This window comes from Doryrhamphus excisus, linkage group LG21 (assembly GCF_037039965.1).
Source record: "Doryrhamphus excisus strain RoL-2023G ecotype Guam linkage group LG21, RoL_Dexc_Guam_v1.1, whole genome shotgun sequence".
NCBI classification, from domain to species: Eukaryota; Metazoa; Chordata; class Actinopteri; order Syngnathiformes; family Syngnathidae; genus Doryrhamphus; species Doryrhamphus excisus.
Window position 1 is genome coordinate 2,831,097 of NC_136377.1, and position 24,183 is coordinate 2,855,279.

A 24,183-nucleotide genomic window follows, 5' to 3' on the forward strand; every position below is an offset into this window, starting at 1 on the left:
TTCACACATGTTCACTTTCTCACACGCCCAAACGCAGGCAGACAAGCACGAATATGCCGTGACCCGTTATCACATACTTTCACAGTCATCCAAAAAAAAACAACAACAAATTGAGTCTGTAATATAATAGACGGTAATGTCTTATTTAGTAATAATGTTAAGAATAAATTATATTATATACACTGGTTTGGCGTTCCTATTCTTCCTTGTACTTTGTAAAAACGCTTATACTTTTTCATTGTTTGACTTCCTCTGAGTGAAAAGCGTTGTGCATGTATACAACAATACATTTTGGATCGGATTTTTACACATTTATGCTTATATCCCGTTCAGTAACTAACATTCATTCATTTCATCACAATGCACACACAGTGCATGACTTTATTTTACACTACGTGCTAGTGAATACATTGTACACGGTTGTATGACGAGCCCCGCCCACCTCTCGTCCTCGCCATCATGGCAGCCTTTCTGCTCCGTAGCATACTGCACTCCATTGTATTTATTTTGAGAGAATTACACATTATTACACATTTTGATGTAGTTTTCAGCACGTGAATTAAGGCTAAGACAGTAATATACTTTAAATTGAGGACCCAAACATTTTTTTTTGGGTTACATTTTTTGGGGGTGCCATATCCAGTTTTTTGTGAATTCATTAAAGAATTGCAATATTTTGCATTCTTTTAAAACATTACAATTGTTAATGGAAACAAAATAATCTGTTGAAAATGAGCACGTTTACCTGACACACCGCCATTTTGGGGAAACCATGTCCTGGGATAGTCACATGACAACCGCTCCAAGATGTTTTGTAGCTAAAGTCACTGTATAAATATAGTAAGAACGGTTGAGTTGTAGCATTTGACACCATGTTAAAGCATTACAAATGTTAAATGACATTAAAATGAGCTTTAATGGCAAAACATAAGCTGTTGGAACTTAGATAACTTACCTGACACATCGCCATTTTGGGGAAACCACATCCTGAAACAGTCACAAGAAAACTACTTCAAAATGTTTTGTAGCCTGTTTCACATTAATTAGTTCAAGATATATAGCAAGAATGATTGAGTTGTAATATCTGACACCCTATTAAACCATTACAAATGTTAAATGGCTTTAAGAATAGCTTTAATGACAAAAACTAAGCTTCGGGAAATGAGCTAGCTTACCTGTCACACCGCCATTTTGGGGAAACCATGTCCTGGTGTAGCCGGTCTGGACTGACACTGGCTGAAATTGAACTCTGCGTTGTGTTCTTTTGGTAAATTAGACGAGGTGGGAGGCTGCAATTTCTTCGCCAACCAGAAGAGGGAGTTTATTTCTGTGTACAACAAACAAAATGTACAGCCGCTTTAGCACACTTGCACAAGTACATAAAAAAACGAATTTCTTAAAACTAACTCCTACAACAACGGTAACTTTTACAAAGTGCCTTTACATGCAGTACATAATACAAGTCCGGACTTGGAGTGAAACGAGTAACATATTAATATTTTATATGTAATTAACAATCGCTGCCACCGACTAGCATACCTTGTCCTCAGCAGTCCAAAAGACGACCGAAGAGGAGCGCCAGAAAGGCAGGAAGTGACATCACACGGTGTCAAAGTTCACACAACAAAAATAAATGCAAATAAAATAATTGATAATTTAAAAAAAATGCATAAAGCGATAAATATATACAAGAAACGAACTATTGGTGAAATAAAATTGAGTAAACCAACACATCGGTTACACTGGGATAGTCACATGACAACCACTCCAAGATGTTTTGTAGCTAAATTCACTGTATAAATATAGTCAGAACGGTTGAGTTGTAGCATTTGACACCATATTAAAACATTACAAATGTTAAATGACTTTAAAATGAGCTTTAATGGCAAAAAAATAAGCTGTTGGAAATGAGCTAGCTTACCTGACACACCGCCATTTTGTGGAAAGCAAATCCTGAAATAGTCACATGAAAACTACTTCAACATGTTTTGTAGTTCAAGATATATAGCAAGAACAATTGAGTTGTAATATCTGATGCCATATTAAAGCATTACAAATGTTAAATGTTTTTAATATTTGCTTAAATGACAAAAATAAGCTTCTGGAAATGAGCTAGCTTACCTGTCACACCGCCATTTTGGGGAAACCATGTCCTGGGATAGTCACATGACAACTACTCCTAAATGTTTAGTAAGCTGCTTTGTATAATTTCATTTCAAGAAATACAGTAAGAATAGTTGACTTATAATATTTGATACCCTACTGAAGTTAAATAAAAGAGCTTTAATGGCAAAAAGCCTTTGGAAATGAGCTAGCTTACCTGTCACACCGCCATTTTGGGGAAACCATGTCCTGGGATAGTCACATGACAACTACTCCTAAATGTTTTGTAGGCTGCTTTGTATAAATTAATTTCAAGAAATACAGTAGGAATAGTTAAGTTATAATATTTGACACCCTACAGAATGGCTAAAAGAGCTTTAAAGGCAAAAAGTAAGACTTTGTAAATGAGCTAGCTTACCTGACACACCGCCATTTTGGGGAAACCATATCCTGGGATAGTCACATGACAACTACTCCAAAATGCTTTGTAAGCTGAAGAAATACAGTAGGAATAGTTGAGTTATTATATTTGACACCCTACTGAATGGCTAAAAGAGCTTTAATGGCAAAAAGCTTCTGGAAATGAGCTAGCTTACCTGTCACACCGCCATTTTGGGGAAATCATGTCCTGGGATAGTCACATGACAACTACTCCTAAATGTTTTGTAAGCTGCTTTGTATAAATTAATTTCAAGAAATACAGTAGGAATAGTTGAGTTATAATATTTGACACCCTACTGAATGGCTAAAAGAGCTTTAATGGCAAAAAGCTTTTGGAAATGAGCTAGCTTACCTGTCACACCGCCATTTTGGGGAAATCATGTCCTGGGATAGTCACATGACAACTACTCCTAAATGTTTTGTAGACTGCTTTATCGAAATTAATTTCAAAAAATACATTAAGAATAGTTGATATATAATATTTGACACTCTACTGAAGTTAAATTGCTAAAAGAGCTTTAATGGCAAAAAATAAGCTTTTGGAAATGAGCTAGCTTACCTGTCACACCGCCATTTTGGGGAAACCATATCCTGGGATAGTCACATGACAACTACTCCTAAATGTTTTGTAGACTGCTTTATCGAAATTAATTTCAAAAAATACATTAAGAATAGTTGATATATAATATTTGACACTCTACTGAAGTTAAATTGCTAAAAGAGCTTTAATGGCAAAAAATAAGCTTTTGGAAATGAGCTAGCTTACCTGTCACACCGCCATTTTGGGGAAACCATGTGCTGGGATAGTCACATGACAACTTTTACAAAATGTTCCCGAATATTTTTAAGGCCTTCATGATTTCAACTCGACACATAGCTGTATATAGGACACATTATAGAACATTTATATAGCACATTTAAAGTGTTGTGTCATGATATCATGTGTGTTTTGGATCACGCAGGCGGTGCATTAACAACCGAATCATGATTTCAGGTAAAAACACCACCAGGCAAGACGCTTGTTTCGGGAAAAAATCAGTCACAGATGACGCTGGTGATTGTGCTGATGACTCTGCAGACAGATAAATAATGTGAATTGAGAGAGACGCCACAGCGTATTGCAAGAATTGTCTATCAGGCACAGTTTAATCTGTGTGACACACTTCAAGGACAAAAGTAGAATATTTACCCAGATGACAGAGATGGCTGTTTTGCATGTCCTCCATAATCCAGTCCTAATCACTCTTGTCTATATATTTTGTACAGAGGTCAAATGAGTTGTTTTTTTTTTTTTTTTTTTAGTTGCGCCAATAAAGACAGTTTCACTTGTTAATGAATAATCTCCTCATCACATTGCTGCGTCTTAAGGACAAGACAATGTCGGTATTTCTTTAAAATTGCCGCACAGGTGTGTAATTTGTTTCATTGTGTGTGTGTGTGTGTGTGTTTTTTTCAGTTATTTGTTTGCTTCATTGTGTCATTGATGTGAAGCTAAGATGCGGACGTGTGTGGAATGTGACAACTGTCCCACACTGATTGCAGTTCAAAGGTCACAGTGTGGTGTGACTTGCAAAGGTTCCTCCTCCGTAACTCGCACCTGCCTAACCTCCCCAAGACGCCCTTGCTGGGCTTGACAATCTAGGAGTCACTGTGACTGAAACCCCCCCCCCGGGAGGAAAAGGTCAAAGGTGCAAGGTTAATGTGGGACAATCCGGCATCTCGATGTAAACTATCTTCTGTTTGCACCGCGGTGCCAGAGCACCTTTTTACCCTGTGCTCTTCATAAAACACAAATAAAGTATAATAAATAAAGATTAATCGGTTTTCAAATCACTATCACAGGAGGTCATTACTCAATATAACAATTTGACTCACAGTGTCACCTTACAAAGAACGGTAAACTCATCACACAGCAACTTAACACTCAAAATGTAGCTAGGAAATATACGTTCGTAGCACTTTCTGCTGTGAATATGTATGAATATTAGCTTAAAAGAACAATTTGGGGGCGGCACGGTGGTCTAGTGGTTAGCGCACAGACCTCACAGCTAGGAGGACCAGGGTTCAATTCCACCCTCGGCCATCTCTGTGTGCAGTTTGCATGTTCTCCGGTTTCCTCCCACATTCCAAAAACATGCTAGGTTAATTAGCGACTCCAAATTGCGACGCTGGTGAGGAAAAAGCGGTAGAAAATGAATGAATGAATGAAATAAAGATTAATCAGTTTTCAAATCACAATCACAGGAGGTCATAACTCAATAAAACAAATAAACTCATCACACAGCAACTTAACACTCAAAATGTAGCTAGGAAATATACGAGTACTAATACAAGAGTTCCTAGTTGTTCCTTTTCATTTTTGTTTATATTTTTGTAGCACTTTCTGCTGTGAATATGTATGAATATTAGCTTAAAATAACAATTTTTACATTTTGTCATAACAATAATCGTCCAAGCAAAGCATCCATTGGTGCTGCAATGACGTCAGCATCCTCCAAGGATGTTCTGGTTCCCTCCAGTGAACCGAGGCAGCGCCGCAGCGCCTCGGGACAGCCATCCATCCATTTTTTTGTCCTCCAATTAAATGCTTTTTAAGTTTTTTTTCCAACTCGTATTGGTAGTTGTCTTGTCAATAACCACAGCAGGAAGTACTATGAAGTACTATGAAGTATTATCTCCACCATATTGGGTAATACAAGTGTAAAGGTGACTATAGGGGTGCTATTTTATGTCTGGAGGGCTCTAATAGTGTTAAAAAGCCATGTATAGAAGGTTGTAAACAGGTTTTCTATGTTTTAAATACAAAAATATTTTATTCATAAATAATGAATCCTACTTTGCTGGAATTTTGGTACCATTAAATGAAGGATTACTGTAGTTCTACATACTGTAAGTATCCAGAAGGGTTCCAAAACTCACTTTTGGGTCACGTTGACCCATAGAGAACCATTTTAATGTATTTACATTAACACATGTTTATACTCTACTGTATAAATGTTGCATTGCCTTTTTTATTGTAAAGAAAAATGTCTTACCTCCTTTTTAAGATGCGTGCACTACATATTTTCTTTTTTTCTTTCAACATTGCAGCATCTGGTTAACATCTTGGCACAATCTGCCACGTTCGGTGAGTAATGTGACAAATAAAATATTCTTTCTTAAACACAATGTGTCATTTCTTGGAAAAAAAAGACTGAAGGGCAAAACAGTCGGGGTGGGGAAGAGGGAATGAAAGGGCGGACATTGTATCTCCTTCATGTGGCATTCGGGTCAGGGTTCAAAGATGAAAGGTCAGTCCAGTGCAAAGGTTACAAGGTGAGAGAGCGTCCAAATTGCTGAACCAGTCATGCTCGTCTAACTTGAGGCCGATCTTATTAATCATCAAAAAACAATGTCTTAGACACTTTGGTGCAACAAGAAAGCGCAGCCTCAGCGACTTTTTTTTTTTTTTTCATGAATACCACTCTGGTCAGGAAATGTAACACACTTTATCGGAACCCGAAAAAAAAAACACCCAAAAAACACATTTAATGTATATTTCTCATTTGAAAAGCATGTATAAAAATAAATAGGTGATCTAGTTGTGTTGTGTTCAAGGCCATGTCGACATGACACAGTCGGCAAAAGCATTTGCAGCATAACGGCGTGATTACTTTGAAACAATCTTGAGGTGAAGAAGAATCCACGGACACATCTGCTGTTTGTCAGTGACTTCACACTCAAGTGGCATGCTTTCACGCCTCGCCGCCTTGGAGGCAACCTCAACGCCATTTGTTCATCTTTCTCGGTCATTTTCATGCAGCATATGATAAATAGCGTTTCGGGATGGACTCTGGCCTGATGGTTGTTTCTAAGAAACGCTGTCTGACTGTTGTAATTTTCATTGTGTTGCATTAAAACTCTTTTTATAGGTGGACTATAAATGATGAGGTGACGACGTGCTACAATAGTAAAGAATTTCAGACCTCAATGTGAAAATATATATATATTAAATATTAAATAAAATATATATATATTTAAAAATATTTAAAAAATCATTATAATGTACATTCTTCATATGTAGAAGATTACAGTTGTAAAAAATAATGCATAAATGTAATAAAAATAAAAAATAAAAATGATTATACATGTATTTGATGTGTTTTTAGAATGGGCAGTACATGATAGATCTGTTTTCTTCCATAATTCATTTTCCAATCAACTCCACGAACATGAGTGTTGAAAACAACCGCTCTCGATTGCCATGATGAGCCGATGACGTCACTGCTGTTTCATGTGTTGCGGTGTTGTGCAGTGTATCAAACATCATGACAAAGTGACATTTTAACAATAATTTAAAAAAAACGCCATAAAGAGATGTTTTTTTAAATGATGAACTGTTAAAATTGTGTTGTTTTCGTTTAAAAAAAAAAAAAAAAAAAGACATCGGATTTCGAGTGAAGTGAGTGTCCCTTTAAGGGTGTTGTCACACAGGCGGAGGGCGGAGTGTTAAATAGTCCTCCCCAGTCCTCCAAGAAGAAGACTCCGCCAGTAAGCGATCCTCACACAAGACAGACGCAGCGTGACTGAAACACGAAGCACAGAGAAGACATTTGTGGACTATATTTTCATTAGTATTTTCATATTTTGATATATTCGCCATGTTTTCTTTCGTTGGAGAAGTGACAAGACACTCAATGGATTTTGCTGCCTGTGTCGAATATTAATGCGCGTCTCTGAATGACACCGCAGGTAGGAGACTCATGTCCTACAACGTTATTATTATGAAATATGAAATAAAACACTATTAATGTCATTATGAATGCATACGTTTACATATAAAGGACGTGGCCTGGAGGGGGGGTGGCGTTGTGTGTGTGTTTTTTTACACGGTCTTTCATCATAAGGATGTCAAGGATGTAGCGTGTAGTTGACTATAAAGCCGCTATCTGTATAGACAATAAAGTAGGCCCTCACTAGACGTGTTTTGTATGGAAAATCATTTTTAATTTAAATTATATTACAATTATCATGCTTGTTATTAATAAAGCAGAGGTGGATTGTGTTTGTGCTGGAACGTCAGTGTCACCATTTGACCAGTGTTGAATTTAAATAAGAATTCATGTGCTAAAAGAGCATAATACAGTTTATTTATACAATTTGACATTATGTGACATAGATATGTCACATTTATATTTTAAGCTTTGCAGTTTCATGTTTTGCAGTCTGTTTTTCCAGCAGTAGGAGTGACTGTAAATACACTGAGTAGTATTTATCATGTATGTTGTATCTGGAACATACAGTATACATTTAATTAAAAAAAAACACACAAAAAACAAACCCCATAAGTGATATTATAGTTGTTTTGATGCATACTGTCATGTCACGGTGATCGCATTAAAAGGTTTGCATGGTTAAAAGTAACAAGGCTTTTGAATGGCCTTTGCGTGGGTGTTGCTTTTTCTTCCATGCCCTGTTGCTTCATTCCACTTTGGCTCACAGGAAAAAGGTCACACGGCTGAGGTTTGCAAGCGGTTACAGGAAAAAAAAAAAAGGAAAAAAAAAAAAAAAGGCAAAGTACATCTTTGGCTCGGGTTTGAAAAGGCCACCTTTCAAAGCGACGGCAGGATGTTGGAATAAAAAACACTACAAAGAGAACGGTGTGTTCATTTCATGAAAGCCAGTCAAGTTTAAATACCGTGTGGGGTAGGTTGGGTTTTTTTTGGGGGGGTTGTATCTTCCATTTAGTGTCATCTTTTTTCAGCATTTTAAGCTGCTTAATTATTTGACCTGAACTTAAGACGGACGGGATGGTCAAGGTTGTTGAGTCTGCCCTCTGCTGCCAACGTAACGGCGGTCTGTCGTCTCTCGGAAAGTTGACATCCCAGCAATGGAGGAGGTGGTATCGGAGCTGTAAGACAGCGCCTGGGTAATAAAAGTACTTGGAATAGCAGGACACCTGACATTGTGTGTTGAAAGAAGGGGTTTTTTTTTTAAATGCTACACCAGACTTGTCATACTGATTGCAACATTGTGTGTGAAAGTTAACAATCAAGATAAACAAAAGCGGGATCTACTCTTGTGGATGTGTCGGAGAGGCTGGTAGGTCACCTGATTTGACTAAACCCAAGTTGCGTTTGAGTGATGTTGACTGGTCAGAGCATTTAAATGTTGGAAGGTTGCTGCTGAATACCCAGGAAGCCAATTTGTTGTTGTTGTCAAACTGGAGTGTAACCAGTGTCACCGGTCCATGAAGTGACCCGGGATGATGTACCCTACCTAGTGTTGGTCGATATGGGCCTTTAGCATGTATTGCAATATTTTTAGGATGTATCACAATAAGCCACAAGTCTCACAATAGCCGTGTATACATGGACCCAAATATTCCAATTGCATTCGGTTTATTTGCTCAAACGGAAAAAGAATTGAACCTTTGTATACACCTCATTCCGATAGAAAAGTGTCAATACGAATGAACATATAATCTGATTCACAGGGGTGGAATATTCCTTTTCCCCAATCCGATTGGAAACATGGATCCTTCATGCTGCTACTTCTTATTCCCGATCTGCAGGCATCTGCTGAAGGGAGTTGTAAGAACAAGCAACACAGTCCCGCAATAATGTGTTTATGAGCAAAGGGGTGGAATATTCCTTTCCGCAATGCGATTGGAAACACGGATCCTTCATGCTACTTCTTCTTATTCCCGATCTGCAGGCATCTGCTGAAGGGAGTTGTAAGAACAAGCAACACAGTCCCGCAATAATGTGTTTATGAGCAAAGGGGTGGAATATTCCTTTCCGCAATGCGATTGGAAACACGGATCCTTCATGCTACTTCTTCTTATTCCCGATCTGCAGGCATCTGCTGAAGGGAGTTGTAAGAACAAGCAACACAGTCCCGCAATAATGTGTTTATGAGCAAAGGGGTGGAATATTCCTTTCCCCAATTTGATTGGAAACACGGATCCTTCATGCTACTTCTTCTTATTCCCGATCTGCAGACATCTGCTGAAGGGAGTTGTAAGAACAAGCAACACAGCCCCGCTATAATGTGTTTATGAGCAAAGGTGTGGAATATTCCTTTCCCCAATCCAATTGGAAACAGGATCCTACATGCTACTTCTTCTTATTCCCGATCTGCAGGCATCTGTTGAAGGGAGTTGGAAGAACAAGCAACACAGTCCTGCTTTAATGTGTTTATGAGTAAGGGGTGGAATATTCCTTTCCCCGTTCCGATTGAGGTATCTTGTAACTGCTCAAACGCAAACATGGATCCCTCATGCTACTTCTTCTTATTCCCGATCTGCTGCAGGGAGTTGGAAGAACAAGCAACACAGTCCTGTTATAATCTGTTTATGAGCAAGGGGTGGAATATTCCTTTCCCCAATCCGTTTGAATACACGGATCCGTCATGCTACTTCTTCTTATTCCCAATCTGCAGACACCTGCTGAAGGGAGTTGTAAGAACAAGCAACACAGTCCAGTTATAATGTGTTTATGAGCAAGGGGTGGAATATTCCTTTCCTCAATCCGATTGCGGTGCGGTATCTTGTAACCGCTCAAACGGAAACACGGATCCTTCATGCTACTTCTTCTTATTCCCGATCTGCATGTGATCTGTATGTGATGAGGTGTTGCTGCATTAATGTTATGAAATGTTCTTGTCACATGATACACATAATAATAAACAACACCGTGCCTGCTGGATTGTGTTTAGTATGAGTATAGTTTGTATATATTTGAAGTTTTACTGAAAAGTTTGAAAATATTACTTGTTTACTAGCAATGGAAAGTCACTCCTTTTGAAAATTAGTATTTTCCTTCTGTTGCCGAGTGTTTTTTATTCAGCATCATGCCACCTGACCCAACTGACACAGACATCAGCAAATAGAGGGTGGTGTCATACTTTATGATTACTGAGGCTTTTTCTATGTGTGTGTGTGTGTGTGTGTGTGTGTGTATATATTAATGTGCAATCTACCAGAACACGTGTCAAGGCATTTACTGCAGTTTTTGATTTATTACAGACCTGGGACCTGCCCAACAAATGTTTTTGGCTACTATACATTGTTCAAGGACACTGACAGTTTGATGTTAAGGGACAGAAGTGTATTCTTCTCTTGCTACGGCCCTCTAGGGAATCAAACCAGAGACCCTTTGACCTCCAGCTCATTATTTAGGGGATGTATAATATTGTTTGTATGATGTCTGATGTCTGATGTATGATGTCGGAGAAATCATGTGACACCCCTAGTTAGCATGGTTAGCAATATGGAGAGTGACTCCGCCGGCGACTGGCGTTGTGAGTTGTGGCTGACAGCAGCTCCTGTGTAAATGTTCAGTGCACCATTGCAATCATATTCTTATTTATGTCAAGGACGTCTTATCTTCTATGTGCACTACTGTTATGTTGTAGAACAGCAAGTTGTGCTATTTGTGCGAAGTATTGGACATGTTGGACATTCAGAAGTAGACGCTCAAATTAAATTCCCATGTAAAGTTTATGGAGTAATGGTTTAATTTCATTTGAACATGCATCAGATTACACGTGAATGCATCACATAATCATTTCACAGTTCCACATGTCCAAAAGGAGTAGGAAGAAGCAAAGCTTATTAAATCCTACCCCTCCATCTGGTACTTTTACAATAAGTAACTGTTACATTTGTTCACTTCCTGCTTTCTAATTTAATTTAATTTAATTTGTTATTATTTTTTGTCACACACATACCAAAGTACGAGGTGATATGACATATGATGACATGACATACAATGACATACAATTACATAATGGGTACCGTGTGGGTACCATAGTAACCTGGTACCGTCAATATAGTGATATATATATATATAGCACATCATGACTGGTTCAAGAGGGTCCAAAAGGAGTAGGAAGAAGCAAAGCTTATTAAATCCTACGCCTCCATCTGGTACTTTTACAATCAAAAACTGTTACATTTGTTCATTTCCTGCTTTTTAATTTAATTTAATTTAATTTAATTTAATTTAATTTAATTTAATTTAATTTAATTTAATTTAATTTAATTTAATTTAATTTAATTTAATTTGGTGTTATTATTATTTTTGTGACATACAAAATTACGAGGTGATACAATGACATACAATTACATAATGGTACTGTATGGGTACCATAGTAACCTGGTACCATCAGTATAGTATGTGTATGTATATATATATATATATATATATATATATATATATATAGCACATCATGACTGGTTCAAGAGGGTCCAAAAGGAGTAGGAAGAAGCAACGCTTATTAAATCCTACCCCTCCATCTGGTACTTTTACAATCAGTAACTGTTACATTTGTTCACTTCCTGTTTTTTAATTTAATTTAATTTAATTTCATTTCATTTAATTATTTTATTTTATTTTATTTTATTTTATTTTATTTTATTTTATTTTATTTTATTTTATTTTATTTTATTTTATTTTTTTTGTCACACACATACCAAAGTACGAGGTGATATGACATATGATGATATGACATACAATGACATAATGGGTACCATGTGGGTACCATAGTAACCTGGTACCGTCAATATAGTGATATATATTAACTATACTAACCTTAACTATGAAAATATTCCATTTCTAAATAAAGAATCCCAGTATTCCGAATGCATATGGGCTAAAATCCATGCAAGTAACACCGGAGTTAAATTGAAGTGAAATGATATAATTGAGTGGACTGTTTTTTAACGGCTTCTTGTGTGCTGCCGCTATCGAGACCGTGTTGTTGTAAGGTCCCCAGTTTTGGGGGCATCTCCCTTTGCAGACGAGCGTCCTGACTCCTGTCGGTGATTCTATTGCGAACAGAAGGCGACCAAAGTCGATGGGCCTAATTTTGATGACAAAGCAGGAACGACTAAATGCGTTTTTTTTTTTTTTTTTAACAACCATCGCTTCCCGAATGCGCGGACTAGGAGGAGCAAATGTGAGGAATAAAGATAGACCGCCTCCGCCGCAACCCCTGAGAGCGATACAAGCCGGGGGGGGGGGGGGGGGGGGGGGGGGGTCATCTGTTGAATGGCTTCCCATCACTCTCACCTCCAACTCTCCAACCCTGCCGCTTTGCATGCTTCACCTTGGCCTTGCCGCAATGACAGGCCCCTCTATTATCCCCGTCCATTGATCGCTGCTGATTGAAATAGTCTTGAATTATTTAGACTTCGCCGGGTAATGGCTCGCTAATTTGATGAAAGAGCAAGAGCGTGCGGGTCAAGTAAATGACTTGTTAACAAAGCGTCAGCATCAGCATCGGGGATGGGAAACGCGACCGGTACTTGCAACTGAACTGGGAATCTCGACGTTCCCAAACAGTCAGTAATAGGGGTGTAAGAAAATATCGGTATTTTCTCACATTTCTTTCTTGTTTAAACACTCTCAAAAAAGTTCCAACATTTGTTTGAATTTTCATCCTGCCTACATTCCGCTGTACTGTATTGTTTTTGTATCCTGGTTAATATATCTGCTGCCGTCCTCCTCCTATTGATGTATTTCTTCTTCCAACGGAACCTCATTTACTAGCTAGTATGTAAGCAAGCTAGCATGTAAGCAAGCTAGCATGTAAGCAAGCTAGCATGTAAACAAGCTAGCATGTAAGCAAGCTAGTGAAAGGTGAGCTGCGATTTGGTATTGAAAGAGTTTTTTTTTTAATACAGACGTAGTTACAAACGTTGATTAATCATGATTAATTAGTTGAACATGTGATTAATCACAATAACATTTAAAACCCTAATTTGATCTGAAATGTATAATTTTGACCTTAGTAAATTACATAAAATTCATAATAAATTCTGTGCACCCCAAAAAAAAAAAATGAAAATATCGTTTTGGTGATATCGCGATACTTTGTTTCACGATACTGTATCAATATTAAAAAGTATGATATGGATATTTTTAGGCATTTATCATAGACTGTATATTGTATTTATTCAAGTGCAGACACTACATAGGTTCATTTCTGATATTAATTTAATAAAATGGCAAAACTATAAATCTATAAATAGACTAACTATCTATAAATAGACTATAGTCACATTTATACTCTTTTTATTTACAACATATTGCGCAACTGCAGGGTCTTGAGACACATGCTAACTCGCAAACTAGAGAGCTAGAGACCTAAACGGTAGCCTTCAAGTTATTTCCTTTCAACTTAAATAGCCAAAAACGTACCACTTCCACATGGATAGGGAGGATAACTATTAACAGTTATTTAACCTTTAACATGAACATTAATCAAACGTAATAATTTTTTCTGGGTACATGATACCATACAGCATCCATATCAAACTTGCGCGGGCCGCACTAACATTAAACTTTCATATCAAGGCGGGGGCCTCAAACTAGTGTCCTGCGGGCCGAGTGTTTGAGACCCCTGACATATTGGGTACCATAGTAAGTGTCAATATAGTGTTATATATATATATAGCACATCATGACTGGTTCAATCATCCTTGTATTGATCAAACATCAACTGCTTGTATTGTTTCTTGAATTGGCTCATCGTTGTGCATTGTTTGATTTCCTTACTCAATCCATTCCATAGTTTGATTCCACATACTGAAATGCTATGGCTTTTTAACGTAGTCCTAGCATAGAAGTTTGTGATACAGCATAACATACTGTTCTAATGGAATAAAAATGTGTTTAGTATATTAGTGCATATTGCTGGTGTAATTCAGTTTTTCTGGGAAATAACTAGGCGGCATGGCGGTCGTGTGGTTAGCGCGTAGACCTCACAGCTAGGAGACCAGGGTTCAATTCCACCCTCTGTGTGGAGTTTGCATGTTCTCACCGTGCAGGCATGGGTTTTTTCCGGGTACTCCGGTTTCCTCCCACATTCCAAAAACATGCTAGGTTAATTACTCCAAATTGTCCATAGGTATGAATGTGAGTGTGAATGGTTGTTTGTCTATATATGTCTATATGTGCCCTGTGATTGGCTGGCCACCAGTCCAGGGTGTACCCCGCCTCTCGCTTGAAGACAGCTGGGATAGGCTCCAGCACCTACCGCGACCCTCGTGAGGATAAGTGGTAAAAAATGAATGAATGAATGAGTTCTCCTATTTTGTGTGGAAGTGGTAACTTTTTGGCTTCAATAATCTACAATAAAAACAAAAAAAAATCACCTTGTACAAAGTATCGTGATATATCGTAAAAAATTAGTAAAAAAAAGTTTTGAACGAAGTTGCATACTTCCTGCGTGATATGAGACAAGCTGACCCAGCTTCCCTCCTGGTGGGGCTGGTTGTGGTCACAGCAAAAAAAAAAAAAGGAGTAGAGTGGAAGTGACTACCTCCCTTGCTTCTCCTGTAGCTGCTGCCCTCAGGCTGTCGAAGGACGGGTTATCTGCCAGTGTGGTGAGTCGGCTGCAGTCAGACAAGGGGAAGGTCTCGGCGTTACCACAAGCAGGCTAATGTCACATGCTTGACAGAGTGGGCGGGTTGCAAGGGGAATGAGGACAGACACAGAGGTAGGAGTGTGGGGATGGGGGGGGGCGTACTTGGCCTGTGTCGTCGTCGCCGACTGCCTTGGCTTTTTGTAAAGGATGTACTTAGCAAAATGATGCTTGTCTTTTGTCGATGCTCTGCAGTAATCCGAGTGTCTGGTGATGGGTTTCGGACAAAGCAGGTTTTGGGAATGTGGGAGGAAACCGGAGTACCCGGAGAAAACCCACGCATGCACGGGGAGAACATGCAAATTCCACACAGAGATGGCCGAGGGCGGGGAAAGACAAAATAAGAAGTTACCACTTCCACACAAAATATGAGGAGAACTCATATTTTACCGCTTATCCTCACGAGGGTCGCGGGAGGTGCTGGAGCCTATCCCAGCTGTCTTCGACCGAGAGTCGGGGTACACTCTGGACTGGTGGCCAGCCAATCACAGGGCACATATAGACAAACAACCATTCACACTCATATTCATACCTATGGACAATTTGGAGTCGCTAATTAACCTAGCATGTTTTTGGAATGTGGGAGGAAACCGGAGTACCCGGAGAAAACCCACGCATGCACGGGGACAACATGCAAATTCCACACAGAGATGGCCGAGGGTGGGGAAAGACAAAATAAGAAGTTACCACTTCCACACAAAATATGAGGAGAACTCATATTTTACCGCTTATCCTCACGAGGGTCGCGGGAGGTGCTGGAGCCTATCCCAGCTGTCTTCGACCGAGAGTCGGGGTACACTCTGGACTGGTGGCCAGCCAATCACAGGGCACATATAGACAAACAACCATTCACACTCATATTCATACCTATGGACAATTTGGAGTCGCTAATTAACCTAGCATGTTTTTGGAATGTGGGAGGAAACCGGAGTACCCGGAGAAAACCCACGCATGCACGGGGACAACATGCAAATTCCACACAGAGATGGCCGAGGGTGGGGAAAGACAAAATAAGAAGTTACCACTTCCACACAAAATATGAGGAGAACTCATATTTTACCGCTTATCCTCACGAGGGTCGCCGGAGGTGCTGGAGCCTATCCCAGCGGTCTTCAGCCGAGAGTCGGGGTACACTCTGGACTGGTGGCCAGCCAATCACAGGGCACATATAGATAAACAACCATTCACACTCACATTCATACCTATGGACAATTTGGAGTCGCTAATTAACCTAGCATGTTTTTGGAATGTGGGAGGAAACCGGAGTACCCGGAGAAAACCCACGCATGCACGGGGAGAACATGCAAATTCCACACAGAGATGGCCGAGGGTGGGGAAAGACAAAATAAGAAGTTACCACTTCCACACAAAATATGAGGAGAACTCATATTTTACCGCTTATCCTCACGAGGGTCGCGGGAGGTGCTGGAGCCTATCCCAGCTGTCTTCGGGCGAGAGGCGGGGTACACCCTGGACTGGTGGCCAGCCAATCACAGGGCACATATAGACAAACAACCATTCACACTCACATTCATACCTATGGACAATTTGGAGTCGCTAATTAACCTAGCATGTTTTTTTTTTTTTGGAATGTGGCGCAGGAGCGAAAATGCCACTCATTCCTGAAGAGTCCCTGGTTTTCGTCAAGGTTAGCGGCTTGTCTTTTGTAAGTTGAGGGATTGATGCATTAGGCTTGCCTGGCGCTGAATTCAAAGTCCAAGGCTGTCACAGGAAAACTGCACCCCCCCCCCCCTTCGCTACCTCTGCTTTGCAGGCTATCACAGGGCCCCCTGTCCTTCCCAACTTCTTAACAGCCTCCTTTTGGGAACCTTGAGCAGCCGAGGCAAGGGTAAAGCGTCTGGCGCAGTAAAGCCTGTGTGTGTGTGTGTGTGTGTGTGTGTGTGTGTGTGTGTGTGTGTGTGTGTGCAGAGGAGGCGGCTTTATGTAACGTTTTTTTTTTTTTGCTTTTAAACATGGCCGCACGTCTTCCCTGACACTGAGCAGTGCAGTAAGTGTACAGTACAGTAGTAGCAGTACAGCTCGTGTTCCAACGCAACGACACGCCACGACACGACGGACAAGGATCCGGGACACAAATCCCTGCAACTTAATTACATCTTTCTCTTTTTAAAAGCTTTGGTTTGAAATTAAATTTCAATTAACTAAGAGATTTGGGAATTTTATGATGATGGATATGATACACAGTATCATATTACAAATATACAACATAAGGTGGCCAGAAATATTTCAGTATTGAACAAAGTTTTATAAATAATAAAATAAAAAATCAATTCTTATAAATAAGAATCGAATCTACTAATCGAAGAGACGAATTGAATCGAATCTAATCTAATCAAGTTTTATAAATAAGAATCAAATCTACTAATCCAAGGACGAAGAGATGAATTGAATCGAATCGAGTCTAGTTAATAAGAATCAAATTTACAAATCTACTAATCGAAGAGACGAATTGAATCGAATCTAATCTAATCGAGTCTTATAAATAAGAATCAAATCTACTAATCGAAGAGACAAATCTAGTCGTGTCGAGTCGAGTCGTGTCGAGTCGTGTCGAGTCTTATAAATAAGAATCGAATCTACTAATCGAAGAGACGAATTGAATCGAATCTAATCTAATCGAGTCTTATAAATAAGAATAGAATGTCCGAATCTACTAATCGAAGAGACGAATTGAATCGAATCTAATCTAATCGAGTTTTATAAATAAGAATCGAATCCACTAATCGAAGAGACAAATCGAATCTACGAATCGAATTTAATCTAATCTACTAATCTAATCGAATCTACGAATCTACTAATCGAAGAGACAAATCTAATCTAGTCTTGTCGAGTCGAGTCGTGCCGAGTCTTATAAATAAGAATCGAATCTTTTAATCGAAGGGACGAAGAGATGAATTGAATCGAGTCTTATAAATAAGAATCGAATCTACTAATCAAAGAGACAAATCGAATTTACGAATTGAATTTAATCTAATCTAATTGAATCTACTAATCGAAGAGACAAATCTAATCTAGTCGTGTCGAGTCTTATAAATAAGAATCGAATCTATGAATCTACTAATCAAAGAGAGGAATTGAATCGAATCTAATCTAATCGAGTCTTATAAATAAGAATCGAATCTACTAATTGAATTGAATCTACGAATCGAATCTACGAATCGAATTGAATCTAATCTACTAACCGAATCGAATCTACGAATCGAATTGAATCTAATCTACTAACCGAATCGAATCTACGAATCGAATTGAATCTAATCTACTAACCAAATCGAATCTACGAATCGAATTGAATTTAATCTACTAACCGAATCGAATCTACGAATCGAATTGAATCTAATCTACTAACCGAATCGAATCTACGAATTGAATTGAATCTAATCTACTAACCGAATCGAATCTACGAATCGAATTGAATCTAATCTACTAACCGAATCGAATCTACGAATCGAATTGAATCTAATCTACTAACCGAATCGAATCTACGAATTGAATCTAATCTACTAACCGAATCGAATCTACGAATCGAATTGAATCTAATCTACTAACCGAATCGAATCTACGAATCGAATTGAATCTAATCTACTAATTGAATCGAATCGAAACGATGCCATTGGCTGACCCCATGATTTCATACAGTTGGGTTAACGCCTCATCAACGTTCCGAGTCATTACTGCCGCCTGGTGACCAGAATACTACACATATTTTTACGTTTTTGTCCTTTTTATAAACCTCCAACCCATCCATTAGCGAGGTGCCGGTATTCCGTCCGTCCATTCCAGAGTAAACAGACGGAAAAGCCAGTTAGCAAAGAAGCCCTCGTTTGAGAGCATGAGCGTAGAGGATCACGACCGGAGGCGGCCATATGACCTATTACTTAGGCAAAATGGACCGGTGACCAGAAGAATGCTGGCTCATGCTCGGATCACCCTCTGCCCTTGAGCAAAGGCAATTTAACCTGGATTCATCAAGTAAATATCCCCGAAAAGAGATGTGCAAGAGTAACCAGCGTGTAAGTGACTTTGAATGAAAGTGCCCACTAAGCAGGAAGATTAAAACGGCTTATCAAATTATTAGGAGGTAAGATTGTTGAACATGTAAAGTGCACACACACACACACACACACACACACACGCACACACACGCACACATGCGTATAAACTTGCTAGTTCGTAACCTTGACCTGATTGCTGAGGAGGCTTTTTAAGTAACTCTCCAGAAAGAGCTAGTCATGTGACACCCTTCACCCCCTATCCTTTTTCCGCGACCTTGTATGTCGACGAGTGGGAGGGGGGGGGGGGGGGGGGGGTGGAGGATGGGATATATATCGGCAGGCTCGGAAAGCCGTAAGCGCCGTCATTCAATTGTGCAATCAGTCTGAAGGTCGGTAAAGGCGGAAGTCATGTCAGACTCGTACAATCCTCGCCCCGGCGATCTTTTTCATTGGTTGGATGCCAGCCCCCGATTTGACTACAACTGCACACTTTTTTAGTCATCGTCTTTGTTGTCAATCACTGTCAGCCGATGTATTTTTTCGCCGCATGATTTACAGTCGGGCTGCACGGTGGTCGAGTGGTTAGCGCGCAGACATCACAGCTAGGAGACCCGGGTTCGATTCCACCCTCGGCCATCTCTGTGTGGAGTTTGCATGTTCTCCCCGTGCATGCGTGGGTTTTCTCCGGGTACTCCGTTTTCCTCCCACATTCCAAAAAAAACATGCTAGGTTAATTAGCGACTCCAAATTAGTTTCCATATGTATGAATGTGAGTGTGAATGGTTGTTTGTCTATATGTGCCCTGTGATTGGCTGGCCACCAGTCTCTCGGTCGAAGACAGCTGGGATAGGCTCCAGCACCCCCCGCGACCCTCGTGAGGATAAGAGGTAAAAAAATTAATGAATGAATGAGTTCTCCTATTTTGTGTGGAAGTGGTAACTTCTTATTTTGTCTTTCCCCACCCTTGGCCATCTCTGTGTGGAGTTTGCATGTTCTCCCCGTGCATGCGTGGGTTTTCTCCGGGTACTCCGGTTTCCTCCCACATTCCAAAAACATGCTAGGTTAATTAGCGACTTCAAATTGTCCATAGGTATGAATGTGAGTGTGAATGGTTGTTTGTCTATATGTGCCCTGTGATTGGCTGGCTACCAGTCCAGGGTGTACCCCGCCTCTTGCCTGAAGACAGCTGGGATAGGCTCCTGCGACCCTCGTGAGGATAAGCAGTAATAATGAATGAATGAATGAGTTCTCCTATTTTGTGTGGAAGTGGTAACTTCTTATTTTGTCTTTCCCCACCCTCGGCCATCTCTGTGTGGAGTTTGCATGTTCTCCCCGTGCATGCGTGGGTTTTTTCTGGGTATTCCGGTTTCCTCCCACATTCCAAAAAACATGCTAGGTTAATTAGCGACTCCAAATTAGTTTCCATAGGTATGAATGTGAGTGTGAATGGTTGTTTGTCTATATGTGCCCTGTGATTTACAGTAAATATACGATAATTGAGGAGTGATGGTGTGTTCTGCAGCCAGCGTTCGAGAACCACTGTCCTAGCTAACATTGTATTTGGTCTTTCAACAACAATTTAAGGAATACTCATCCCGAAATCAAACATAATCTTTTCCGTTTCCACACATTAATGTCACCCATAGAAAATTGCATTACCAGACTTTAAACTTTTGTATGCCGATTTTCATCCCGAGTCTTGTATAACTGCACCGAATCCACAGAGACCGGTACTAGCGTCGCTCAGTTTAGGTTATAAAAAGGAAATACAATACAGGAAAAGCTTGTATAACGGGTGTGTGATCTCCTTGTTGCACACACACACACACACACACACACATACACACACCTCCACACATACAAGCGGAGAGAGGAGAGCCGCCACGCTTGTTTTCTAACTGTGTTTACACGTCCTGCGCTTGGCATAGTGGCCAGACGATTGCGGTTTATCCAGAGCCTCTTTTCATTCTAAGCCACCCTCTCTCTCTCTCTCTCCCATTCAGCATTGACCTTGGTGTTTATAAAGAGGCAGGGCTTGACCTACATCCGCCCCCTTTAACTGGAACTAGACCCTCAACCAGCCTCTCGTGACTAAAGAGACTCGCCATTTTTTTTCTTTTTTCTTTTTCTGTTACTGCTTTTTTTTTTTTTATTTTTGCCGCGGAGTAGTTGAGCATCTTAAACAGGAACCTAAACAGGAACGCATCTCGGTGTTCCATCAGCAGATAAAAGATGGAGGTCCTGCTATGTCGGTAATGATCCGGTCAATGTCAACAGTCCACATCGAGCCTTGTGCACGTTCATCGTTTTTGTCAGATGCGTATATTTTGCACATATTATAAAGACGATGAATTCGGTTAGCGTGAATTTTGACTGACGTGTCACTTGAACCAATAGAGCAGTGATTCCCAAAGTGTCATTAAAAGTCTGATTCATTTATGCAAATATTAAAAAATATATATTTTTATTGTAAAATATTTATTGCACAATTAAAAAAAAATAATAATAATAGGCCCAAGTTAACCTGTTATTGACCTGTCACAATATTTTAGAAACCTTATACAGTTTATGATTGGAACGTAGCTCTCTGGTCATCATGCTAGTCTTGAATGCAGTTATGAAAAGTATGAGAATTATTATATGTCTTATGTGTACCCCACAGATTAAAAGTTTTGGGCTTTATATAATAATAATAATAATATATTATTATGATAATATTAATAATATTTTATTATTATTATATATATTATTATTTTTATTATATATTATTATATTATTTATTATTATTTATATTAAAATGTCCCACCTTTGTACTATAAACGGTACATAGTCAAAATACTGCGTTCTCAGAGCACTTATTATTATTATTATTATTATTAAAAAATAATGATGATAATAATGATAATAATAATAATATATAATAATAAAATATTAATAACAATAATAAAATATTAATTAATAATATTATTAATAATATTAATAATTATGATAATAATGATATTATATTATTTTGACAATATTATTATTACTATTTTAATATTATATAATAATATTATTATATCATTATTATCATCATTATTATTATTAATTATTTAATATTAATTATTAATTTAATTATTATTTTTTATTATTAAAAAATAATGATGATGATAATAATGATGATAATAATAATATTATATAATAATAAAATATTAATAATAATATTGTCAAAATAATATAATATTATCATTATTATCATCATCATTATTTTTAAAATAATATCTTTGGCAATGGAGGAAAGTAGAACAGGAGGATTCATCACTAGTCTCCGAGGCACTAACGTGTGTGTGTGTGTGTGTGTGTGTGTGTGTGTACCAGGTCACCATTAGCACGCAGGGCTTAGCACGGCGGCTGGTGAGATTTTAGCAGCAGGTCAACCTACCCCTGGTTTTCAAAGCGGTGTCACACTGTTGCTGATGCAAATGAGTACAAACAGTAACACGTGTAGCGGCTAGCATCTGGCGGGACAAAGGTGCTTAAAGAGACCCCGCAGTGGTCACTTAAACTTATTGTTTTTGTTTGTTTATTTTTTTTTAAACGGCGATAAAACGCCTTGTTTTTATTTGGTTAGCAAAAGCGTTGAATTATTCGGTACAGTCATCTCTCGTTTATTGCGGTTAATTGGTTCCCATAGATATAGGGTTGTTATTTTATGTCTACAGGGCTCTAATACTCATTCACTCATTCATTCATTCATTCATTTTCCCAGACTGCACATTACAGTTGAGCAATGTGTTGCAAGCAAAGATTAATTGGAGTCTAAATGTGACTATAGGGTTGTTATTTCATGTCTACAGGGCTCTAATACTCATTCATTCATTCATTTTCTACCGTTTTTTTTTTTTAGCATAGAAAAATCAGTTTTGACTTTCTAAATAGGAATAGGCTGCACGGCGGCAAATTCACGAATATTGCAAAAAAAAGTAAAAAAAACCCTGACATTACATATATAATAATTTTAAAAATTACTTAAAATATTAATTTAGATGTATTTTGATTTCTATTAGTTTACATATTTTTATGATTTTTTTTAAATATGAAAAATAATTTTATTACTGGGCTGCACAGCGGTCGAGTGGTTAGCACGCAGACCTCACAGCTAGGAGACCAGGGTTTAATTCCAAGTAACAAGTATTCTCAAGTAACTGGAGTCTAAATGTGACTATAGGGTTGTTATTTAATGTCTACAGGGCTCTAATACTCATTCATTCATTCATTTTCCCATAGACTGCACAATACAGTTGAGCAATGTGTTGCAAGCAAAGATTAATTGGAGTCTAAATGTGACTATAGGGTTGTTATGTCATGTCTACAGGGCTCTAATACTCATTCATTCATTCATTCATTCATTTTCCCATAGACTGCACATTACAGTTGAGCAATGTGTTGCAAGCAAAGATTCATTGGAGTCTAAATGTGACTATAGGGTTGTTATGTCATGTCTACAGGGCTCTAATACTCATTCATTCATTCATTCATTTTCCCATAGACTGCACATTACAGTTGAGCAATGTGTTGCAAGCAAAGATTAATTGGAGTCTAAATGTGACTATAGGGTTGTTATTTCATGTCTACAGGGCTCTAATACTCATTCATTTTCTACCGCTTTTTCCTCACGAGGGTCGCGGGGGGTGCTGGAGCCTATCCCAGCTGTCTTCGGGCGAAAGGCGGGGTACACCCTGGACTGGTGGCCAGCCAATCACAGGGCACATATAGACAAACAACCATTCACACTCAAATTCATACCTATGGACAATTTGGAGTCGCTAATTAACCTAGCATGTTTTTTTTGGAATGTTGGAGGAAACCGGAGTACCCGGACAAAACCCACGCATGCACGGGAAGAACATGCAAACTCCACACAGAGATGGCCGAGGGTGGAATTGAACCCTGGTCTCTAGCTGTGAGGTCTGCGCGCTAACCACTCGTTGTGCCGTGTTAATGTATGGAGGGATTATAAAGCCCTGGCACGAACAAACGAGTGTAACTGCTGGTGTTTGCATGAGAGCGCTAGCGTGATTTGTACTTGTAATATATCATGAGTGGCCCCCCCAACCCTAAATGGGGCCAGTGTCATGCCACCGGGACAGATCCTGGCTCAGCTTTCCCTATAATGCATCTCTAGCCAAGAAGGTCATGTTGTTGTTTTTTTTTCCTTCTCTCTCTCCCTGGAATG

The 24,183-nt window shown here is 39.0% G+C and overlaps 1 protein-coding gene across 2 annotated transcripts in view; it reads left to right on the forward strand.

Annotated features, from left to right (window-relative positions):
* The first annotated feature begins 7,030 nt into the window (after positions 1-7,030).
* The window catches only part of nrip1b (nuclear receptor interacting protein 1b), a 57,063-nt gene continuing 39,910 nt past the window's right edge, over positions 7,031-24,183 (forward strand). For both annotated transcript variants that reach the window (XM_058088284.2, XM_058088282.2), the window contains exon 1: positions 7,031-7,275. The gene's annotated coding sequence lies outside the window, so the exon portion shown is untranslated. The remainder of the gene's footprint in view (positions 7,276-24,183) is intronic.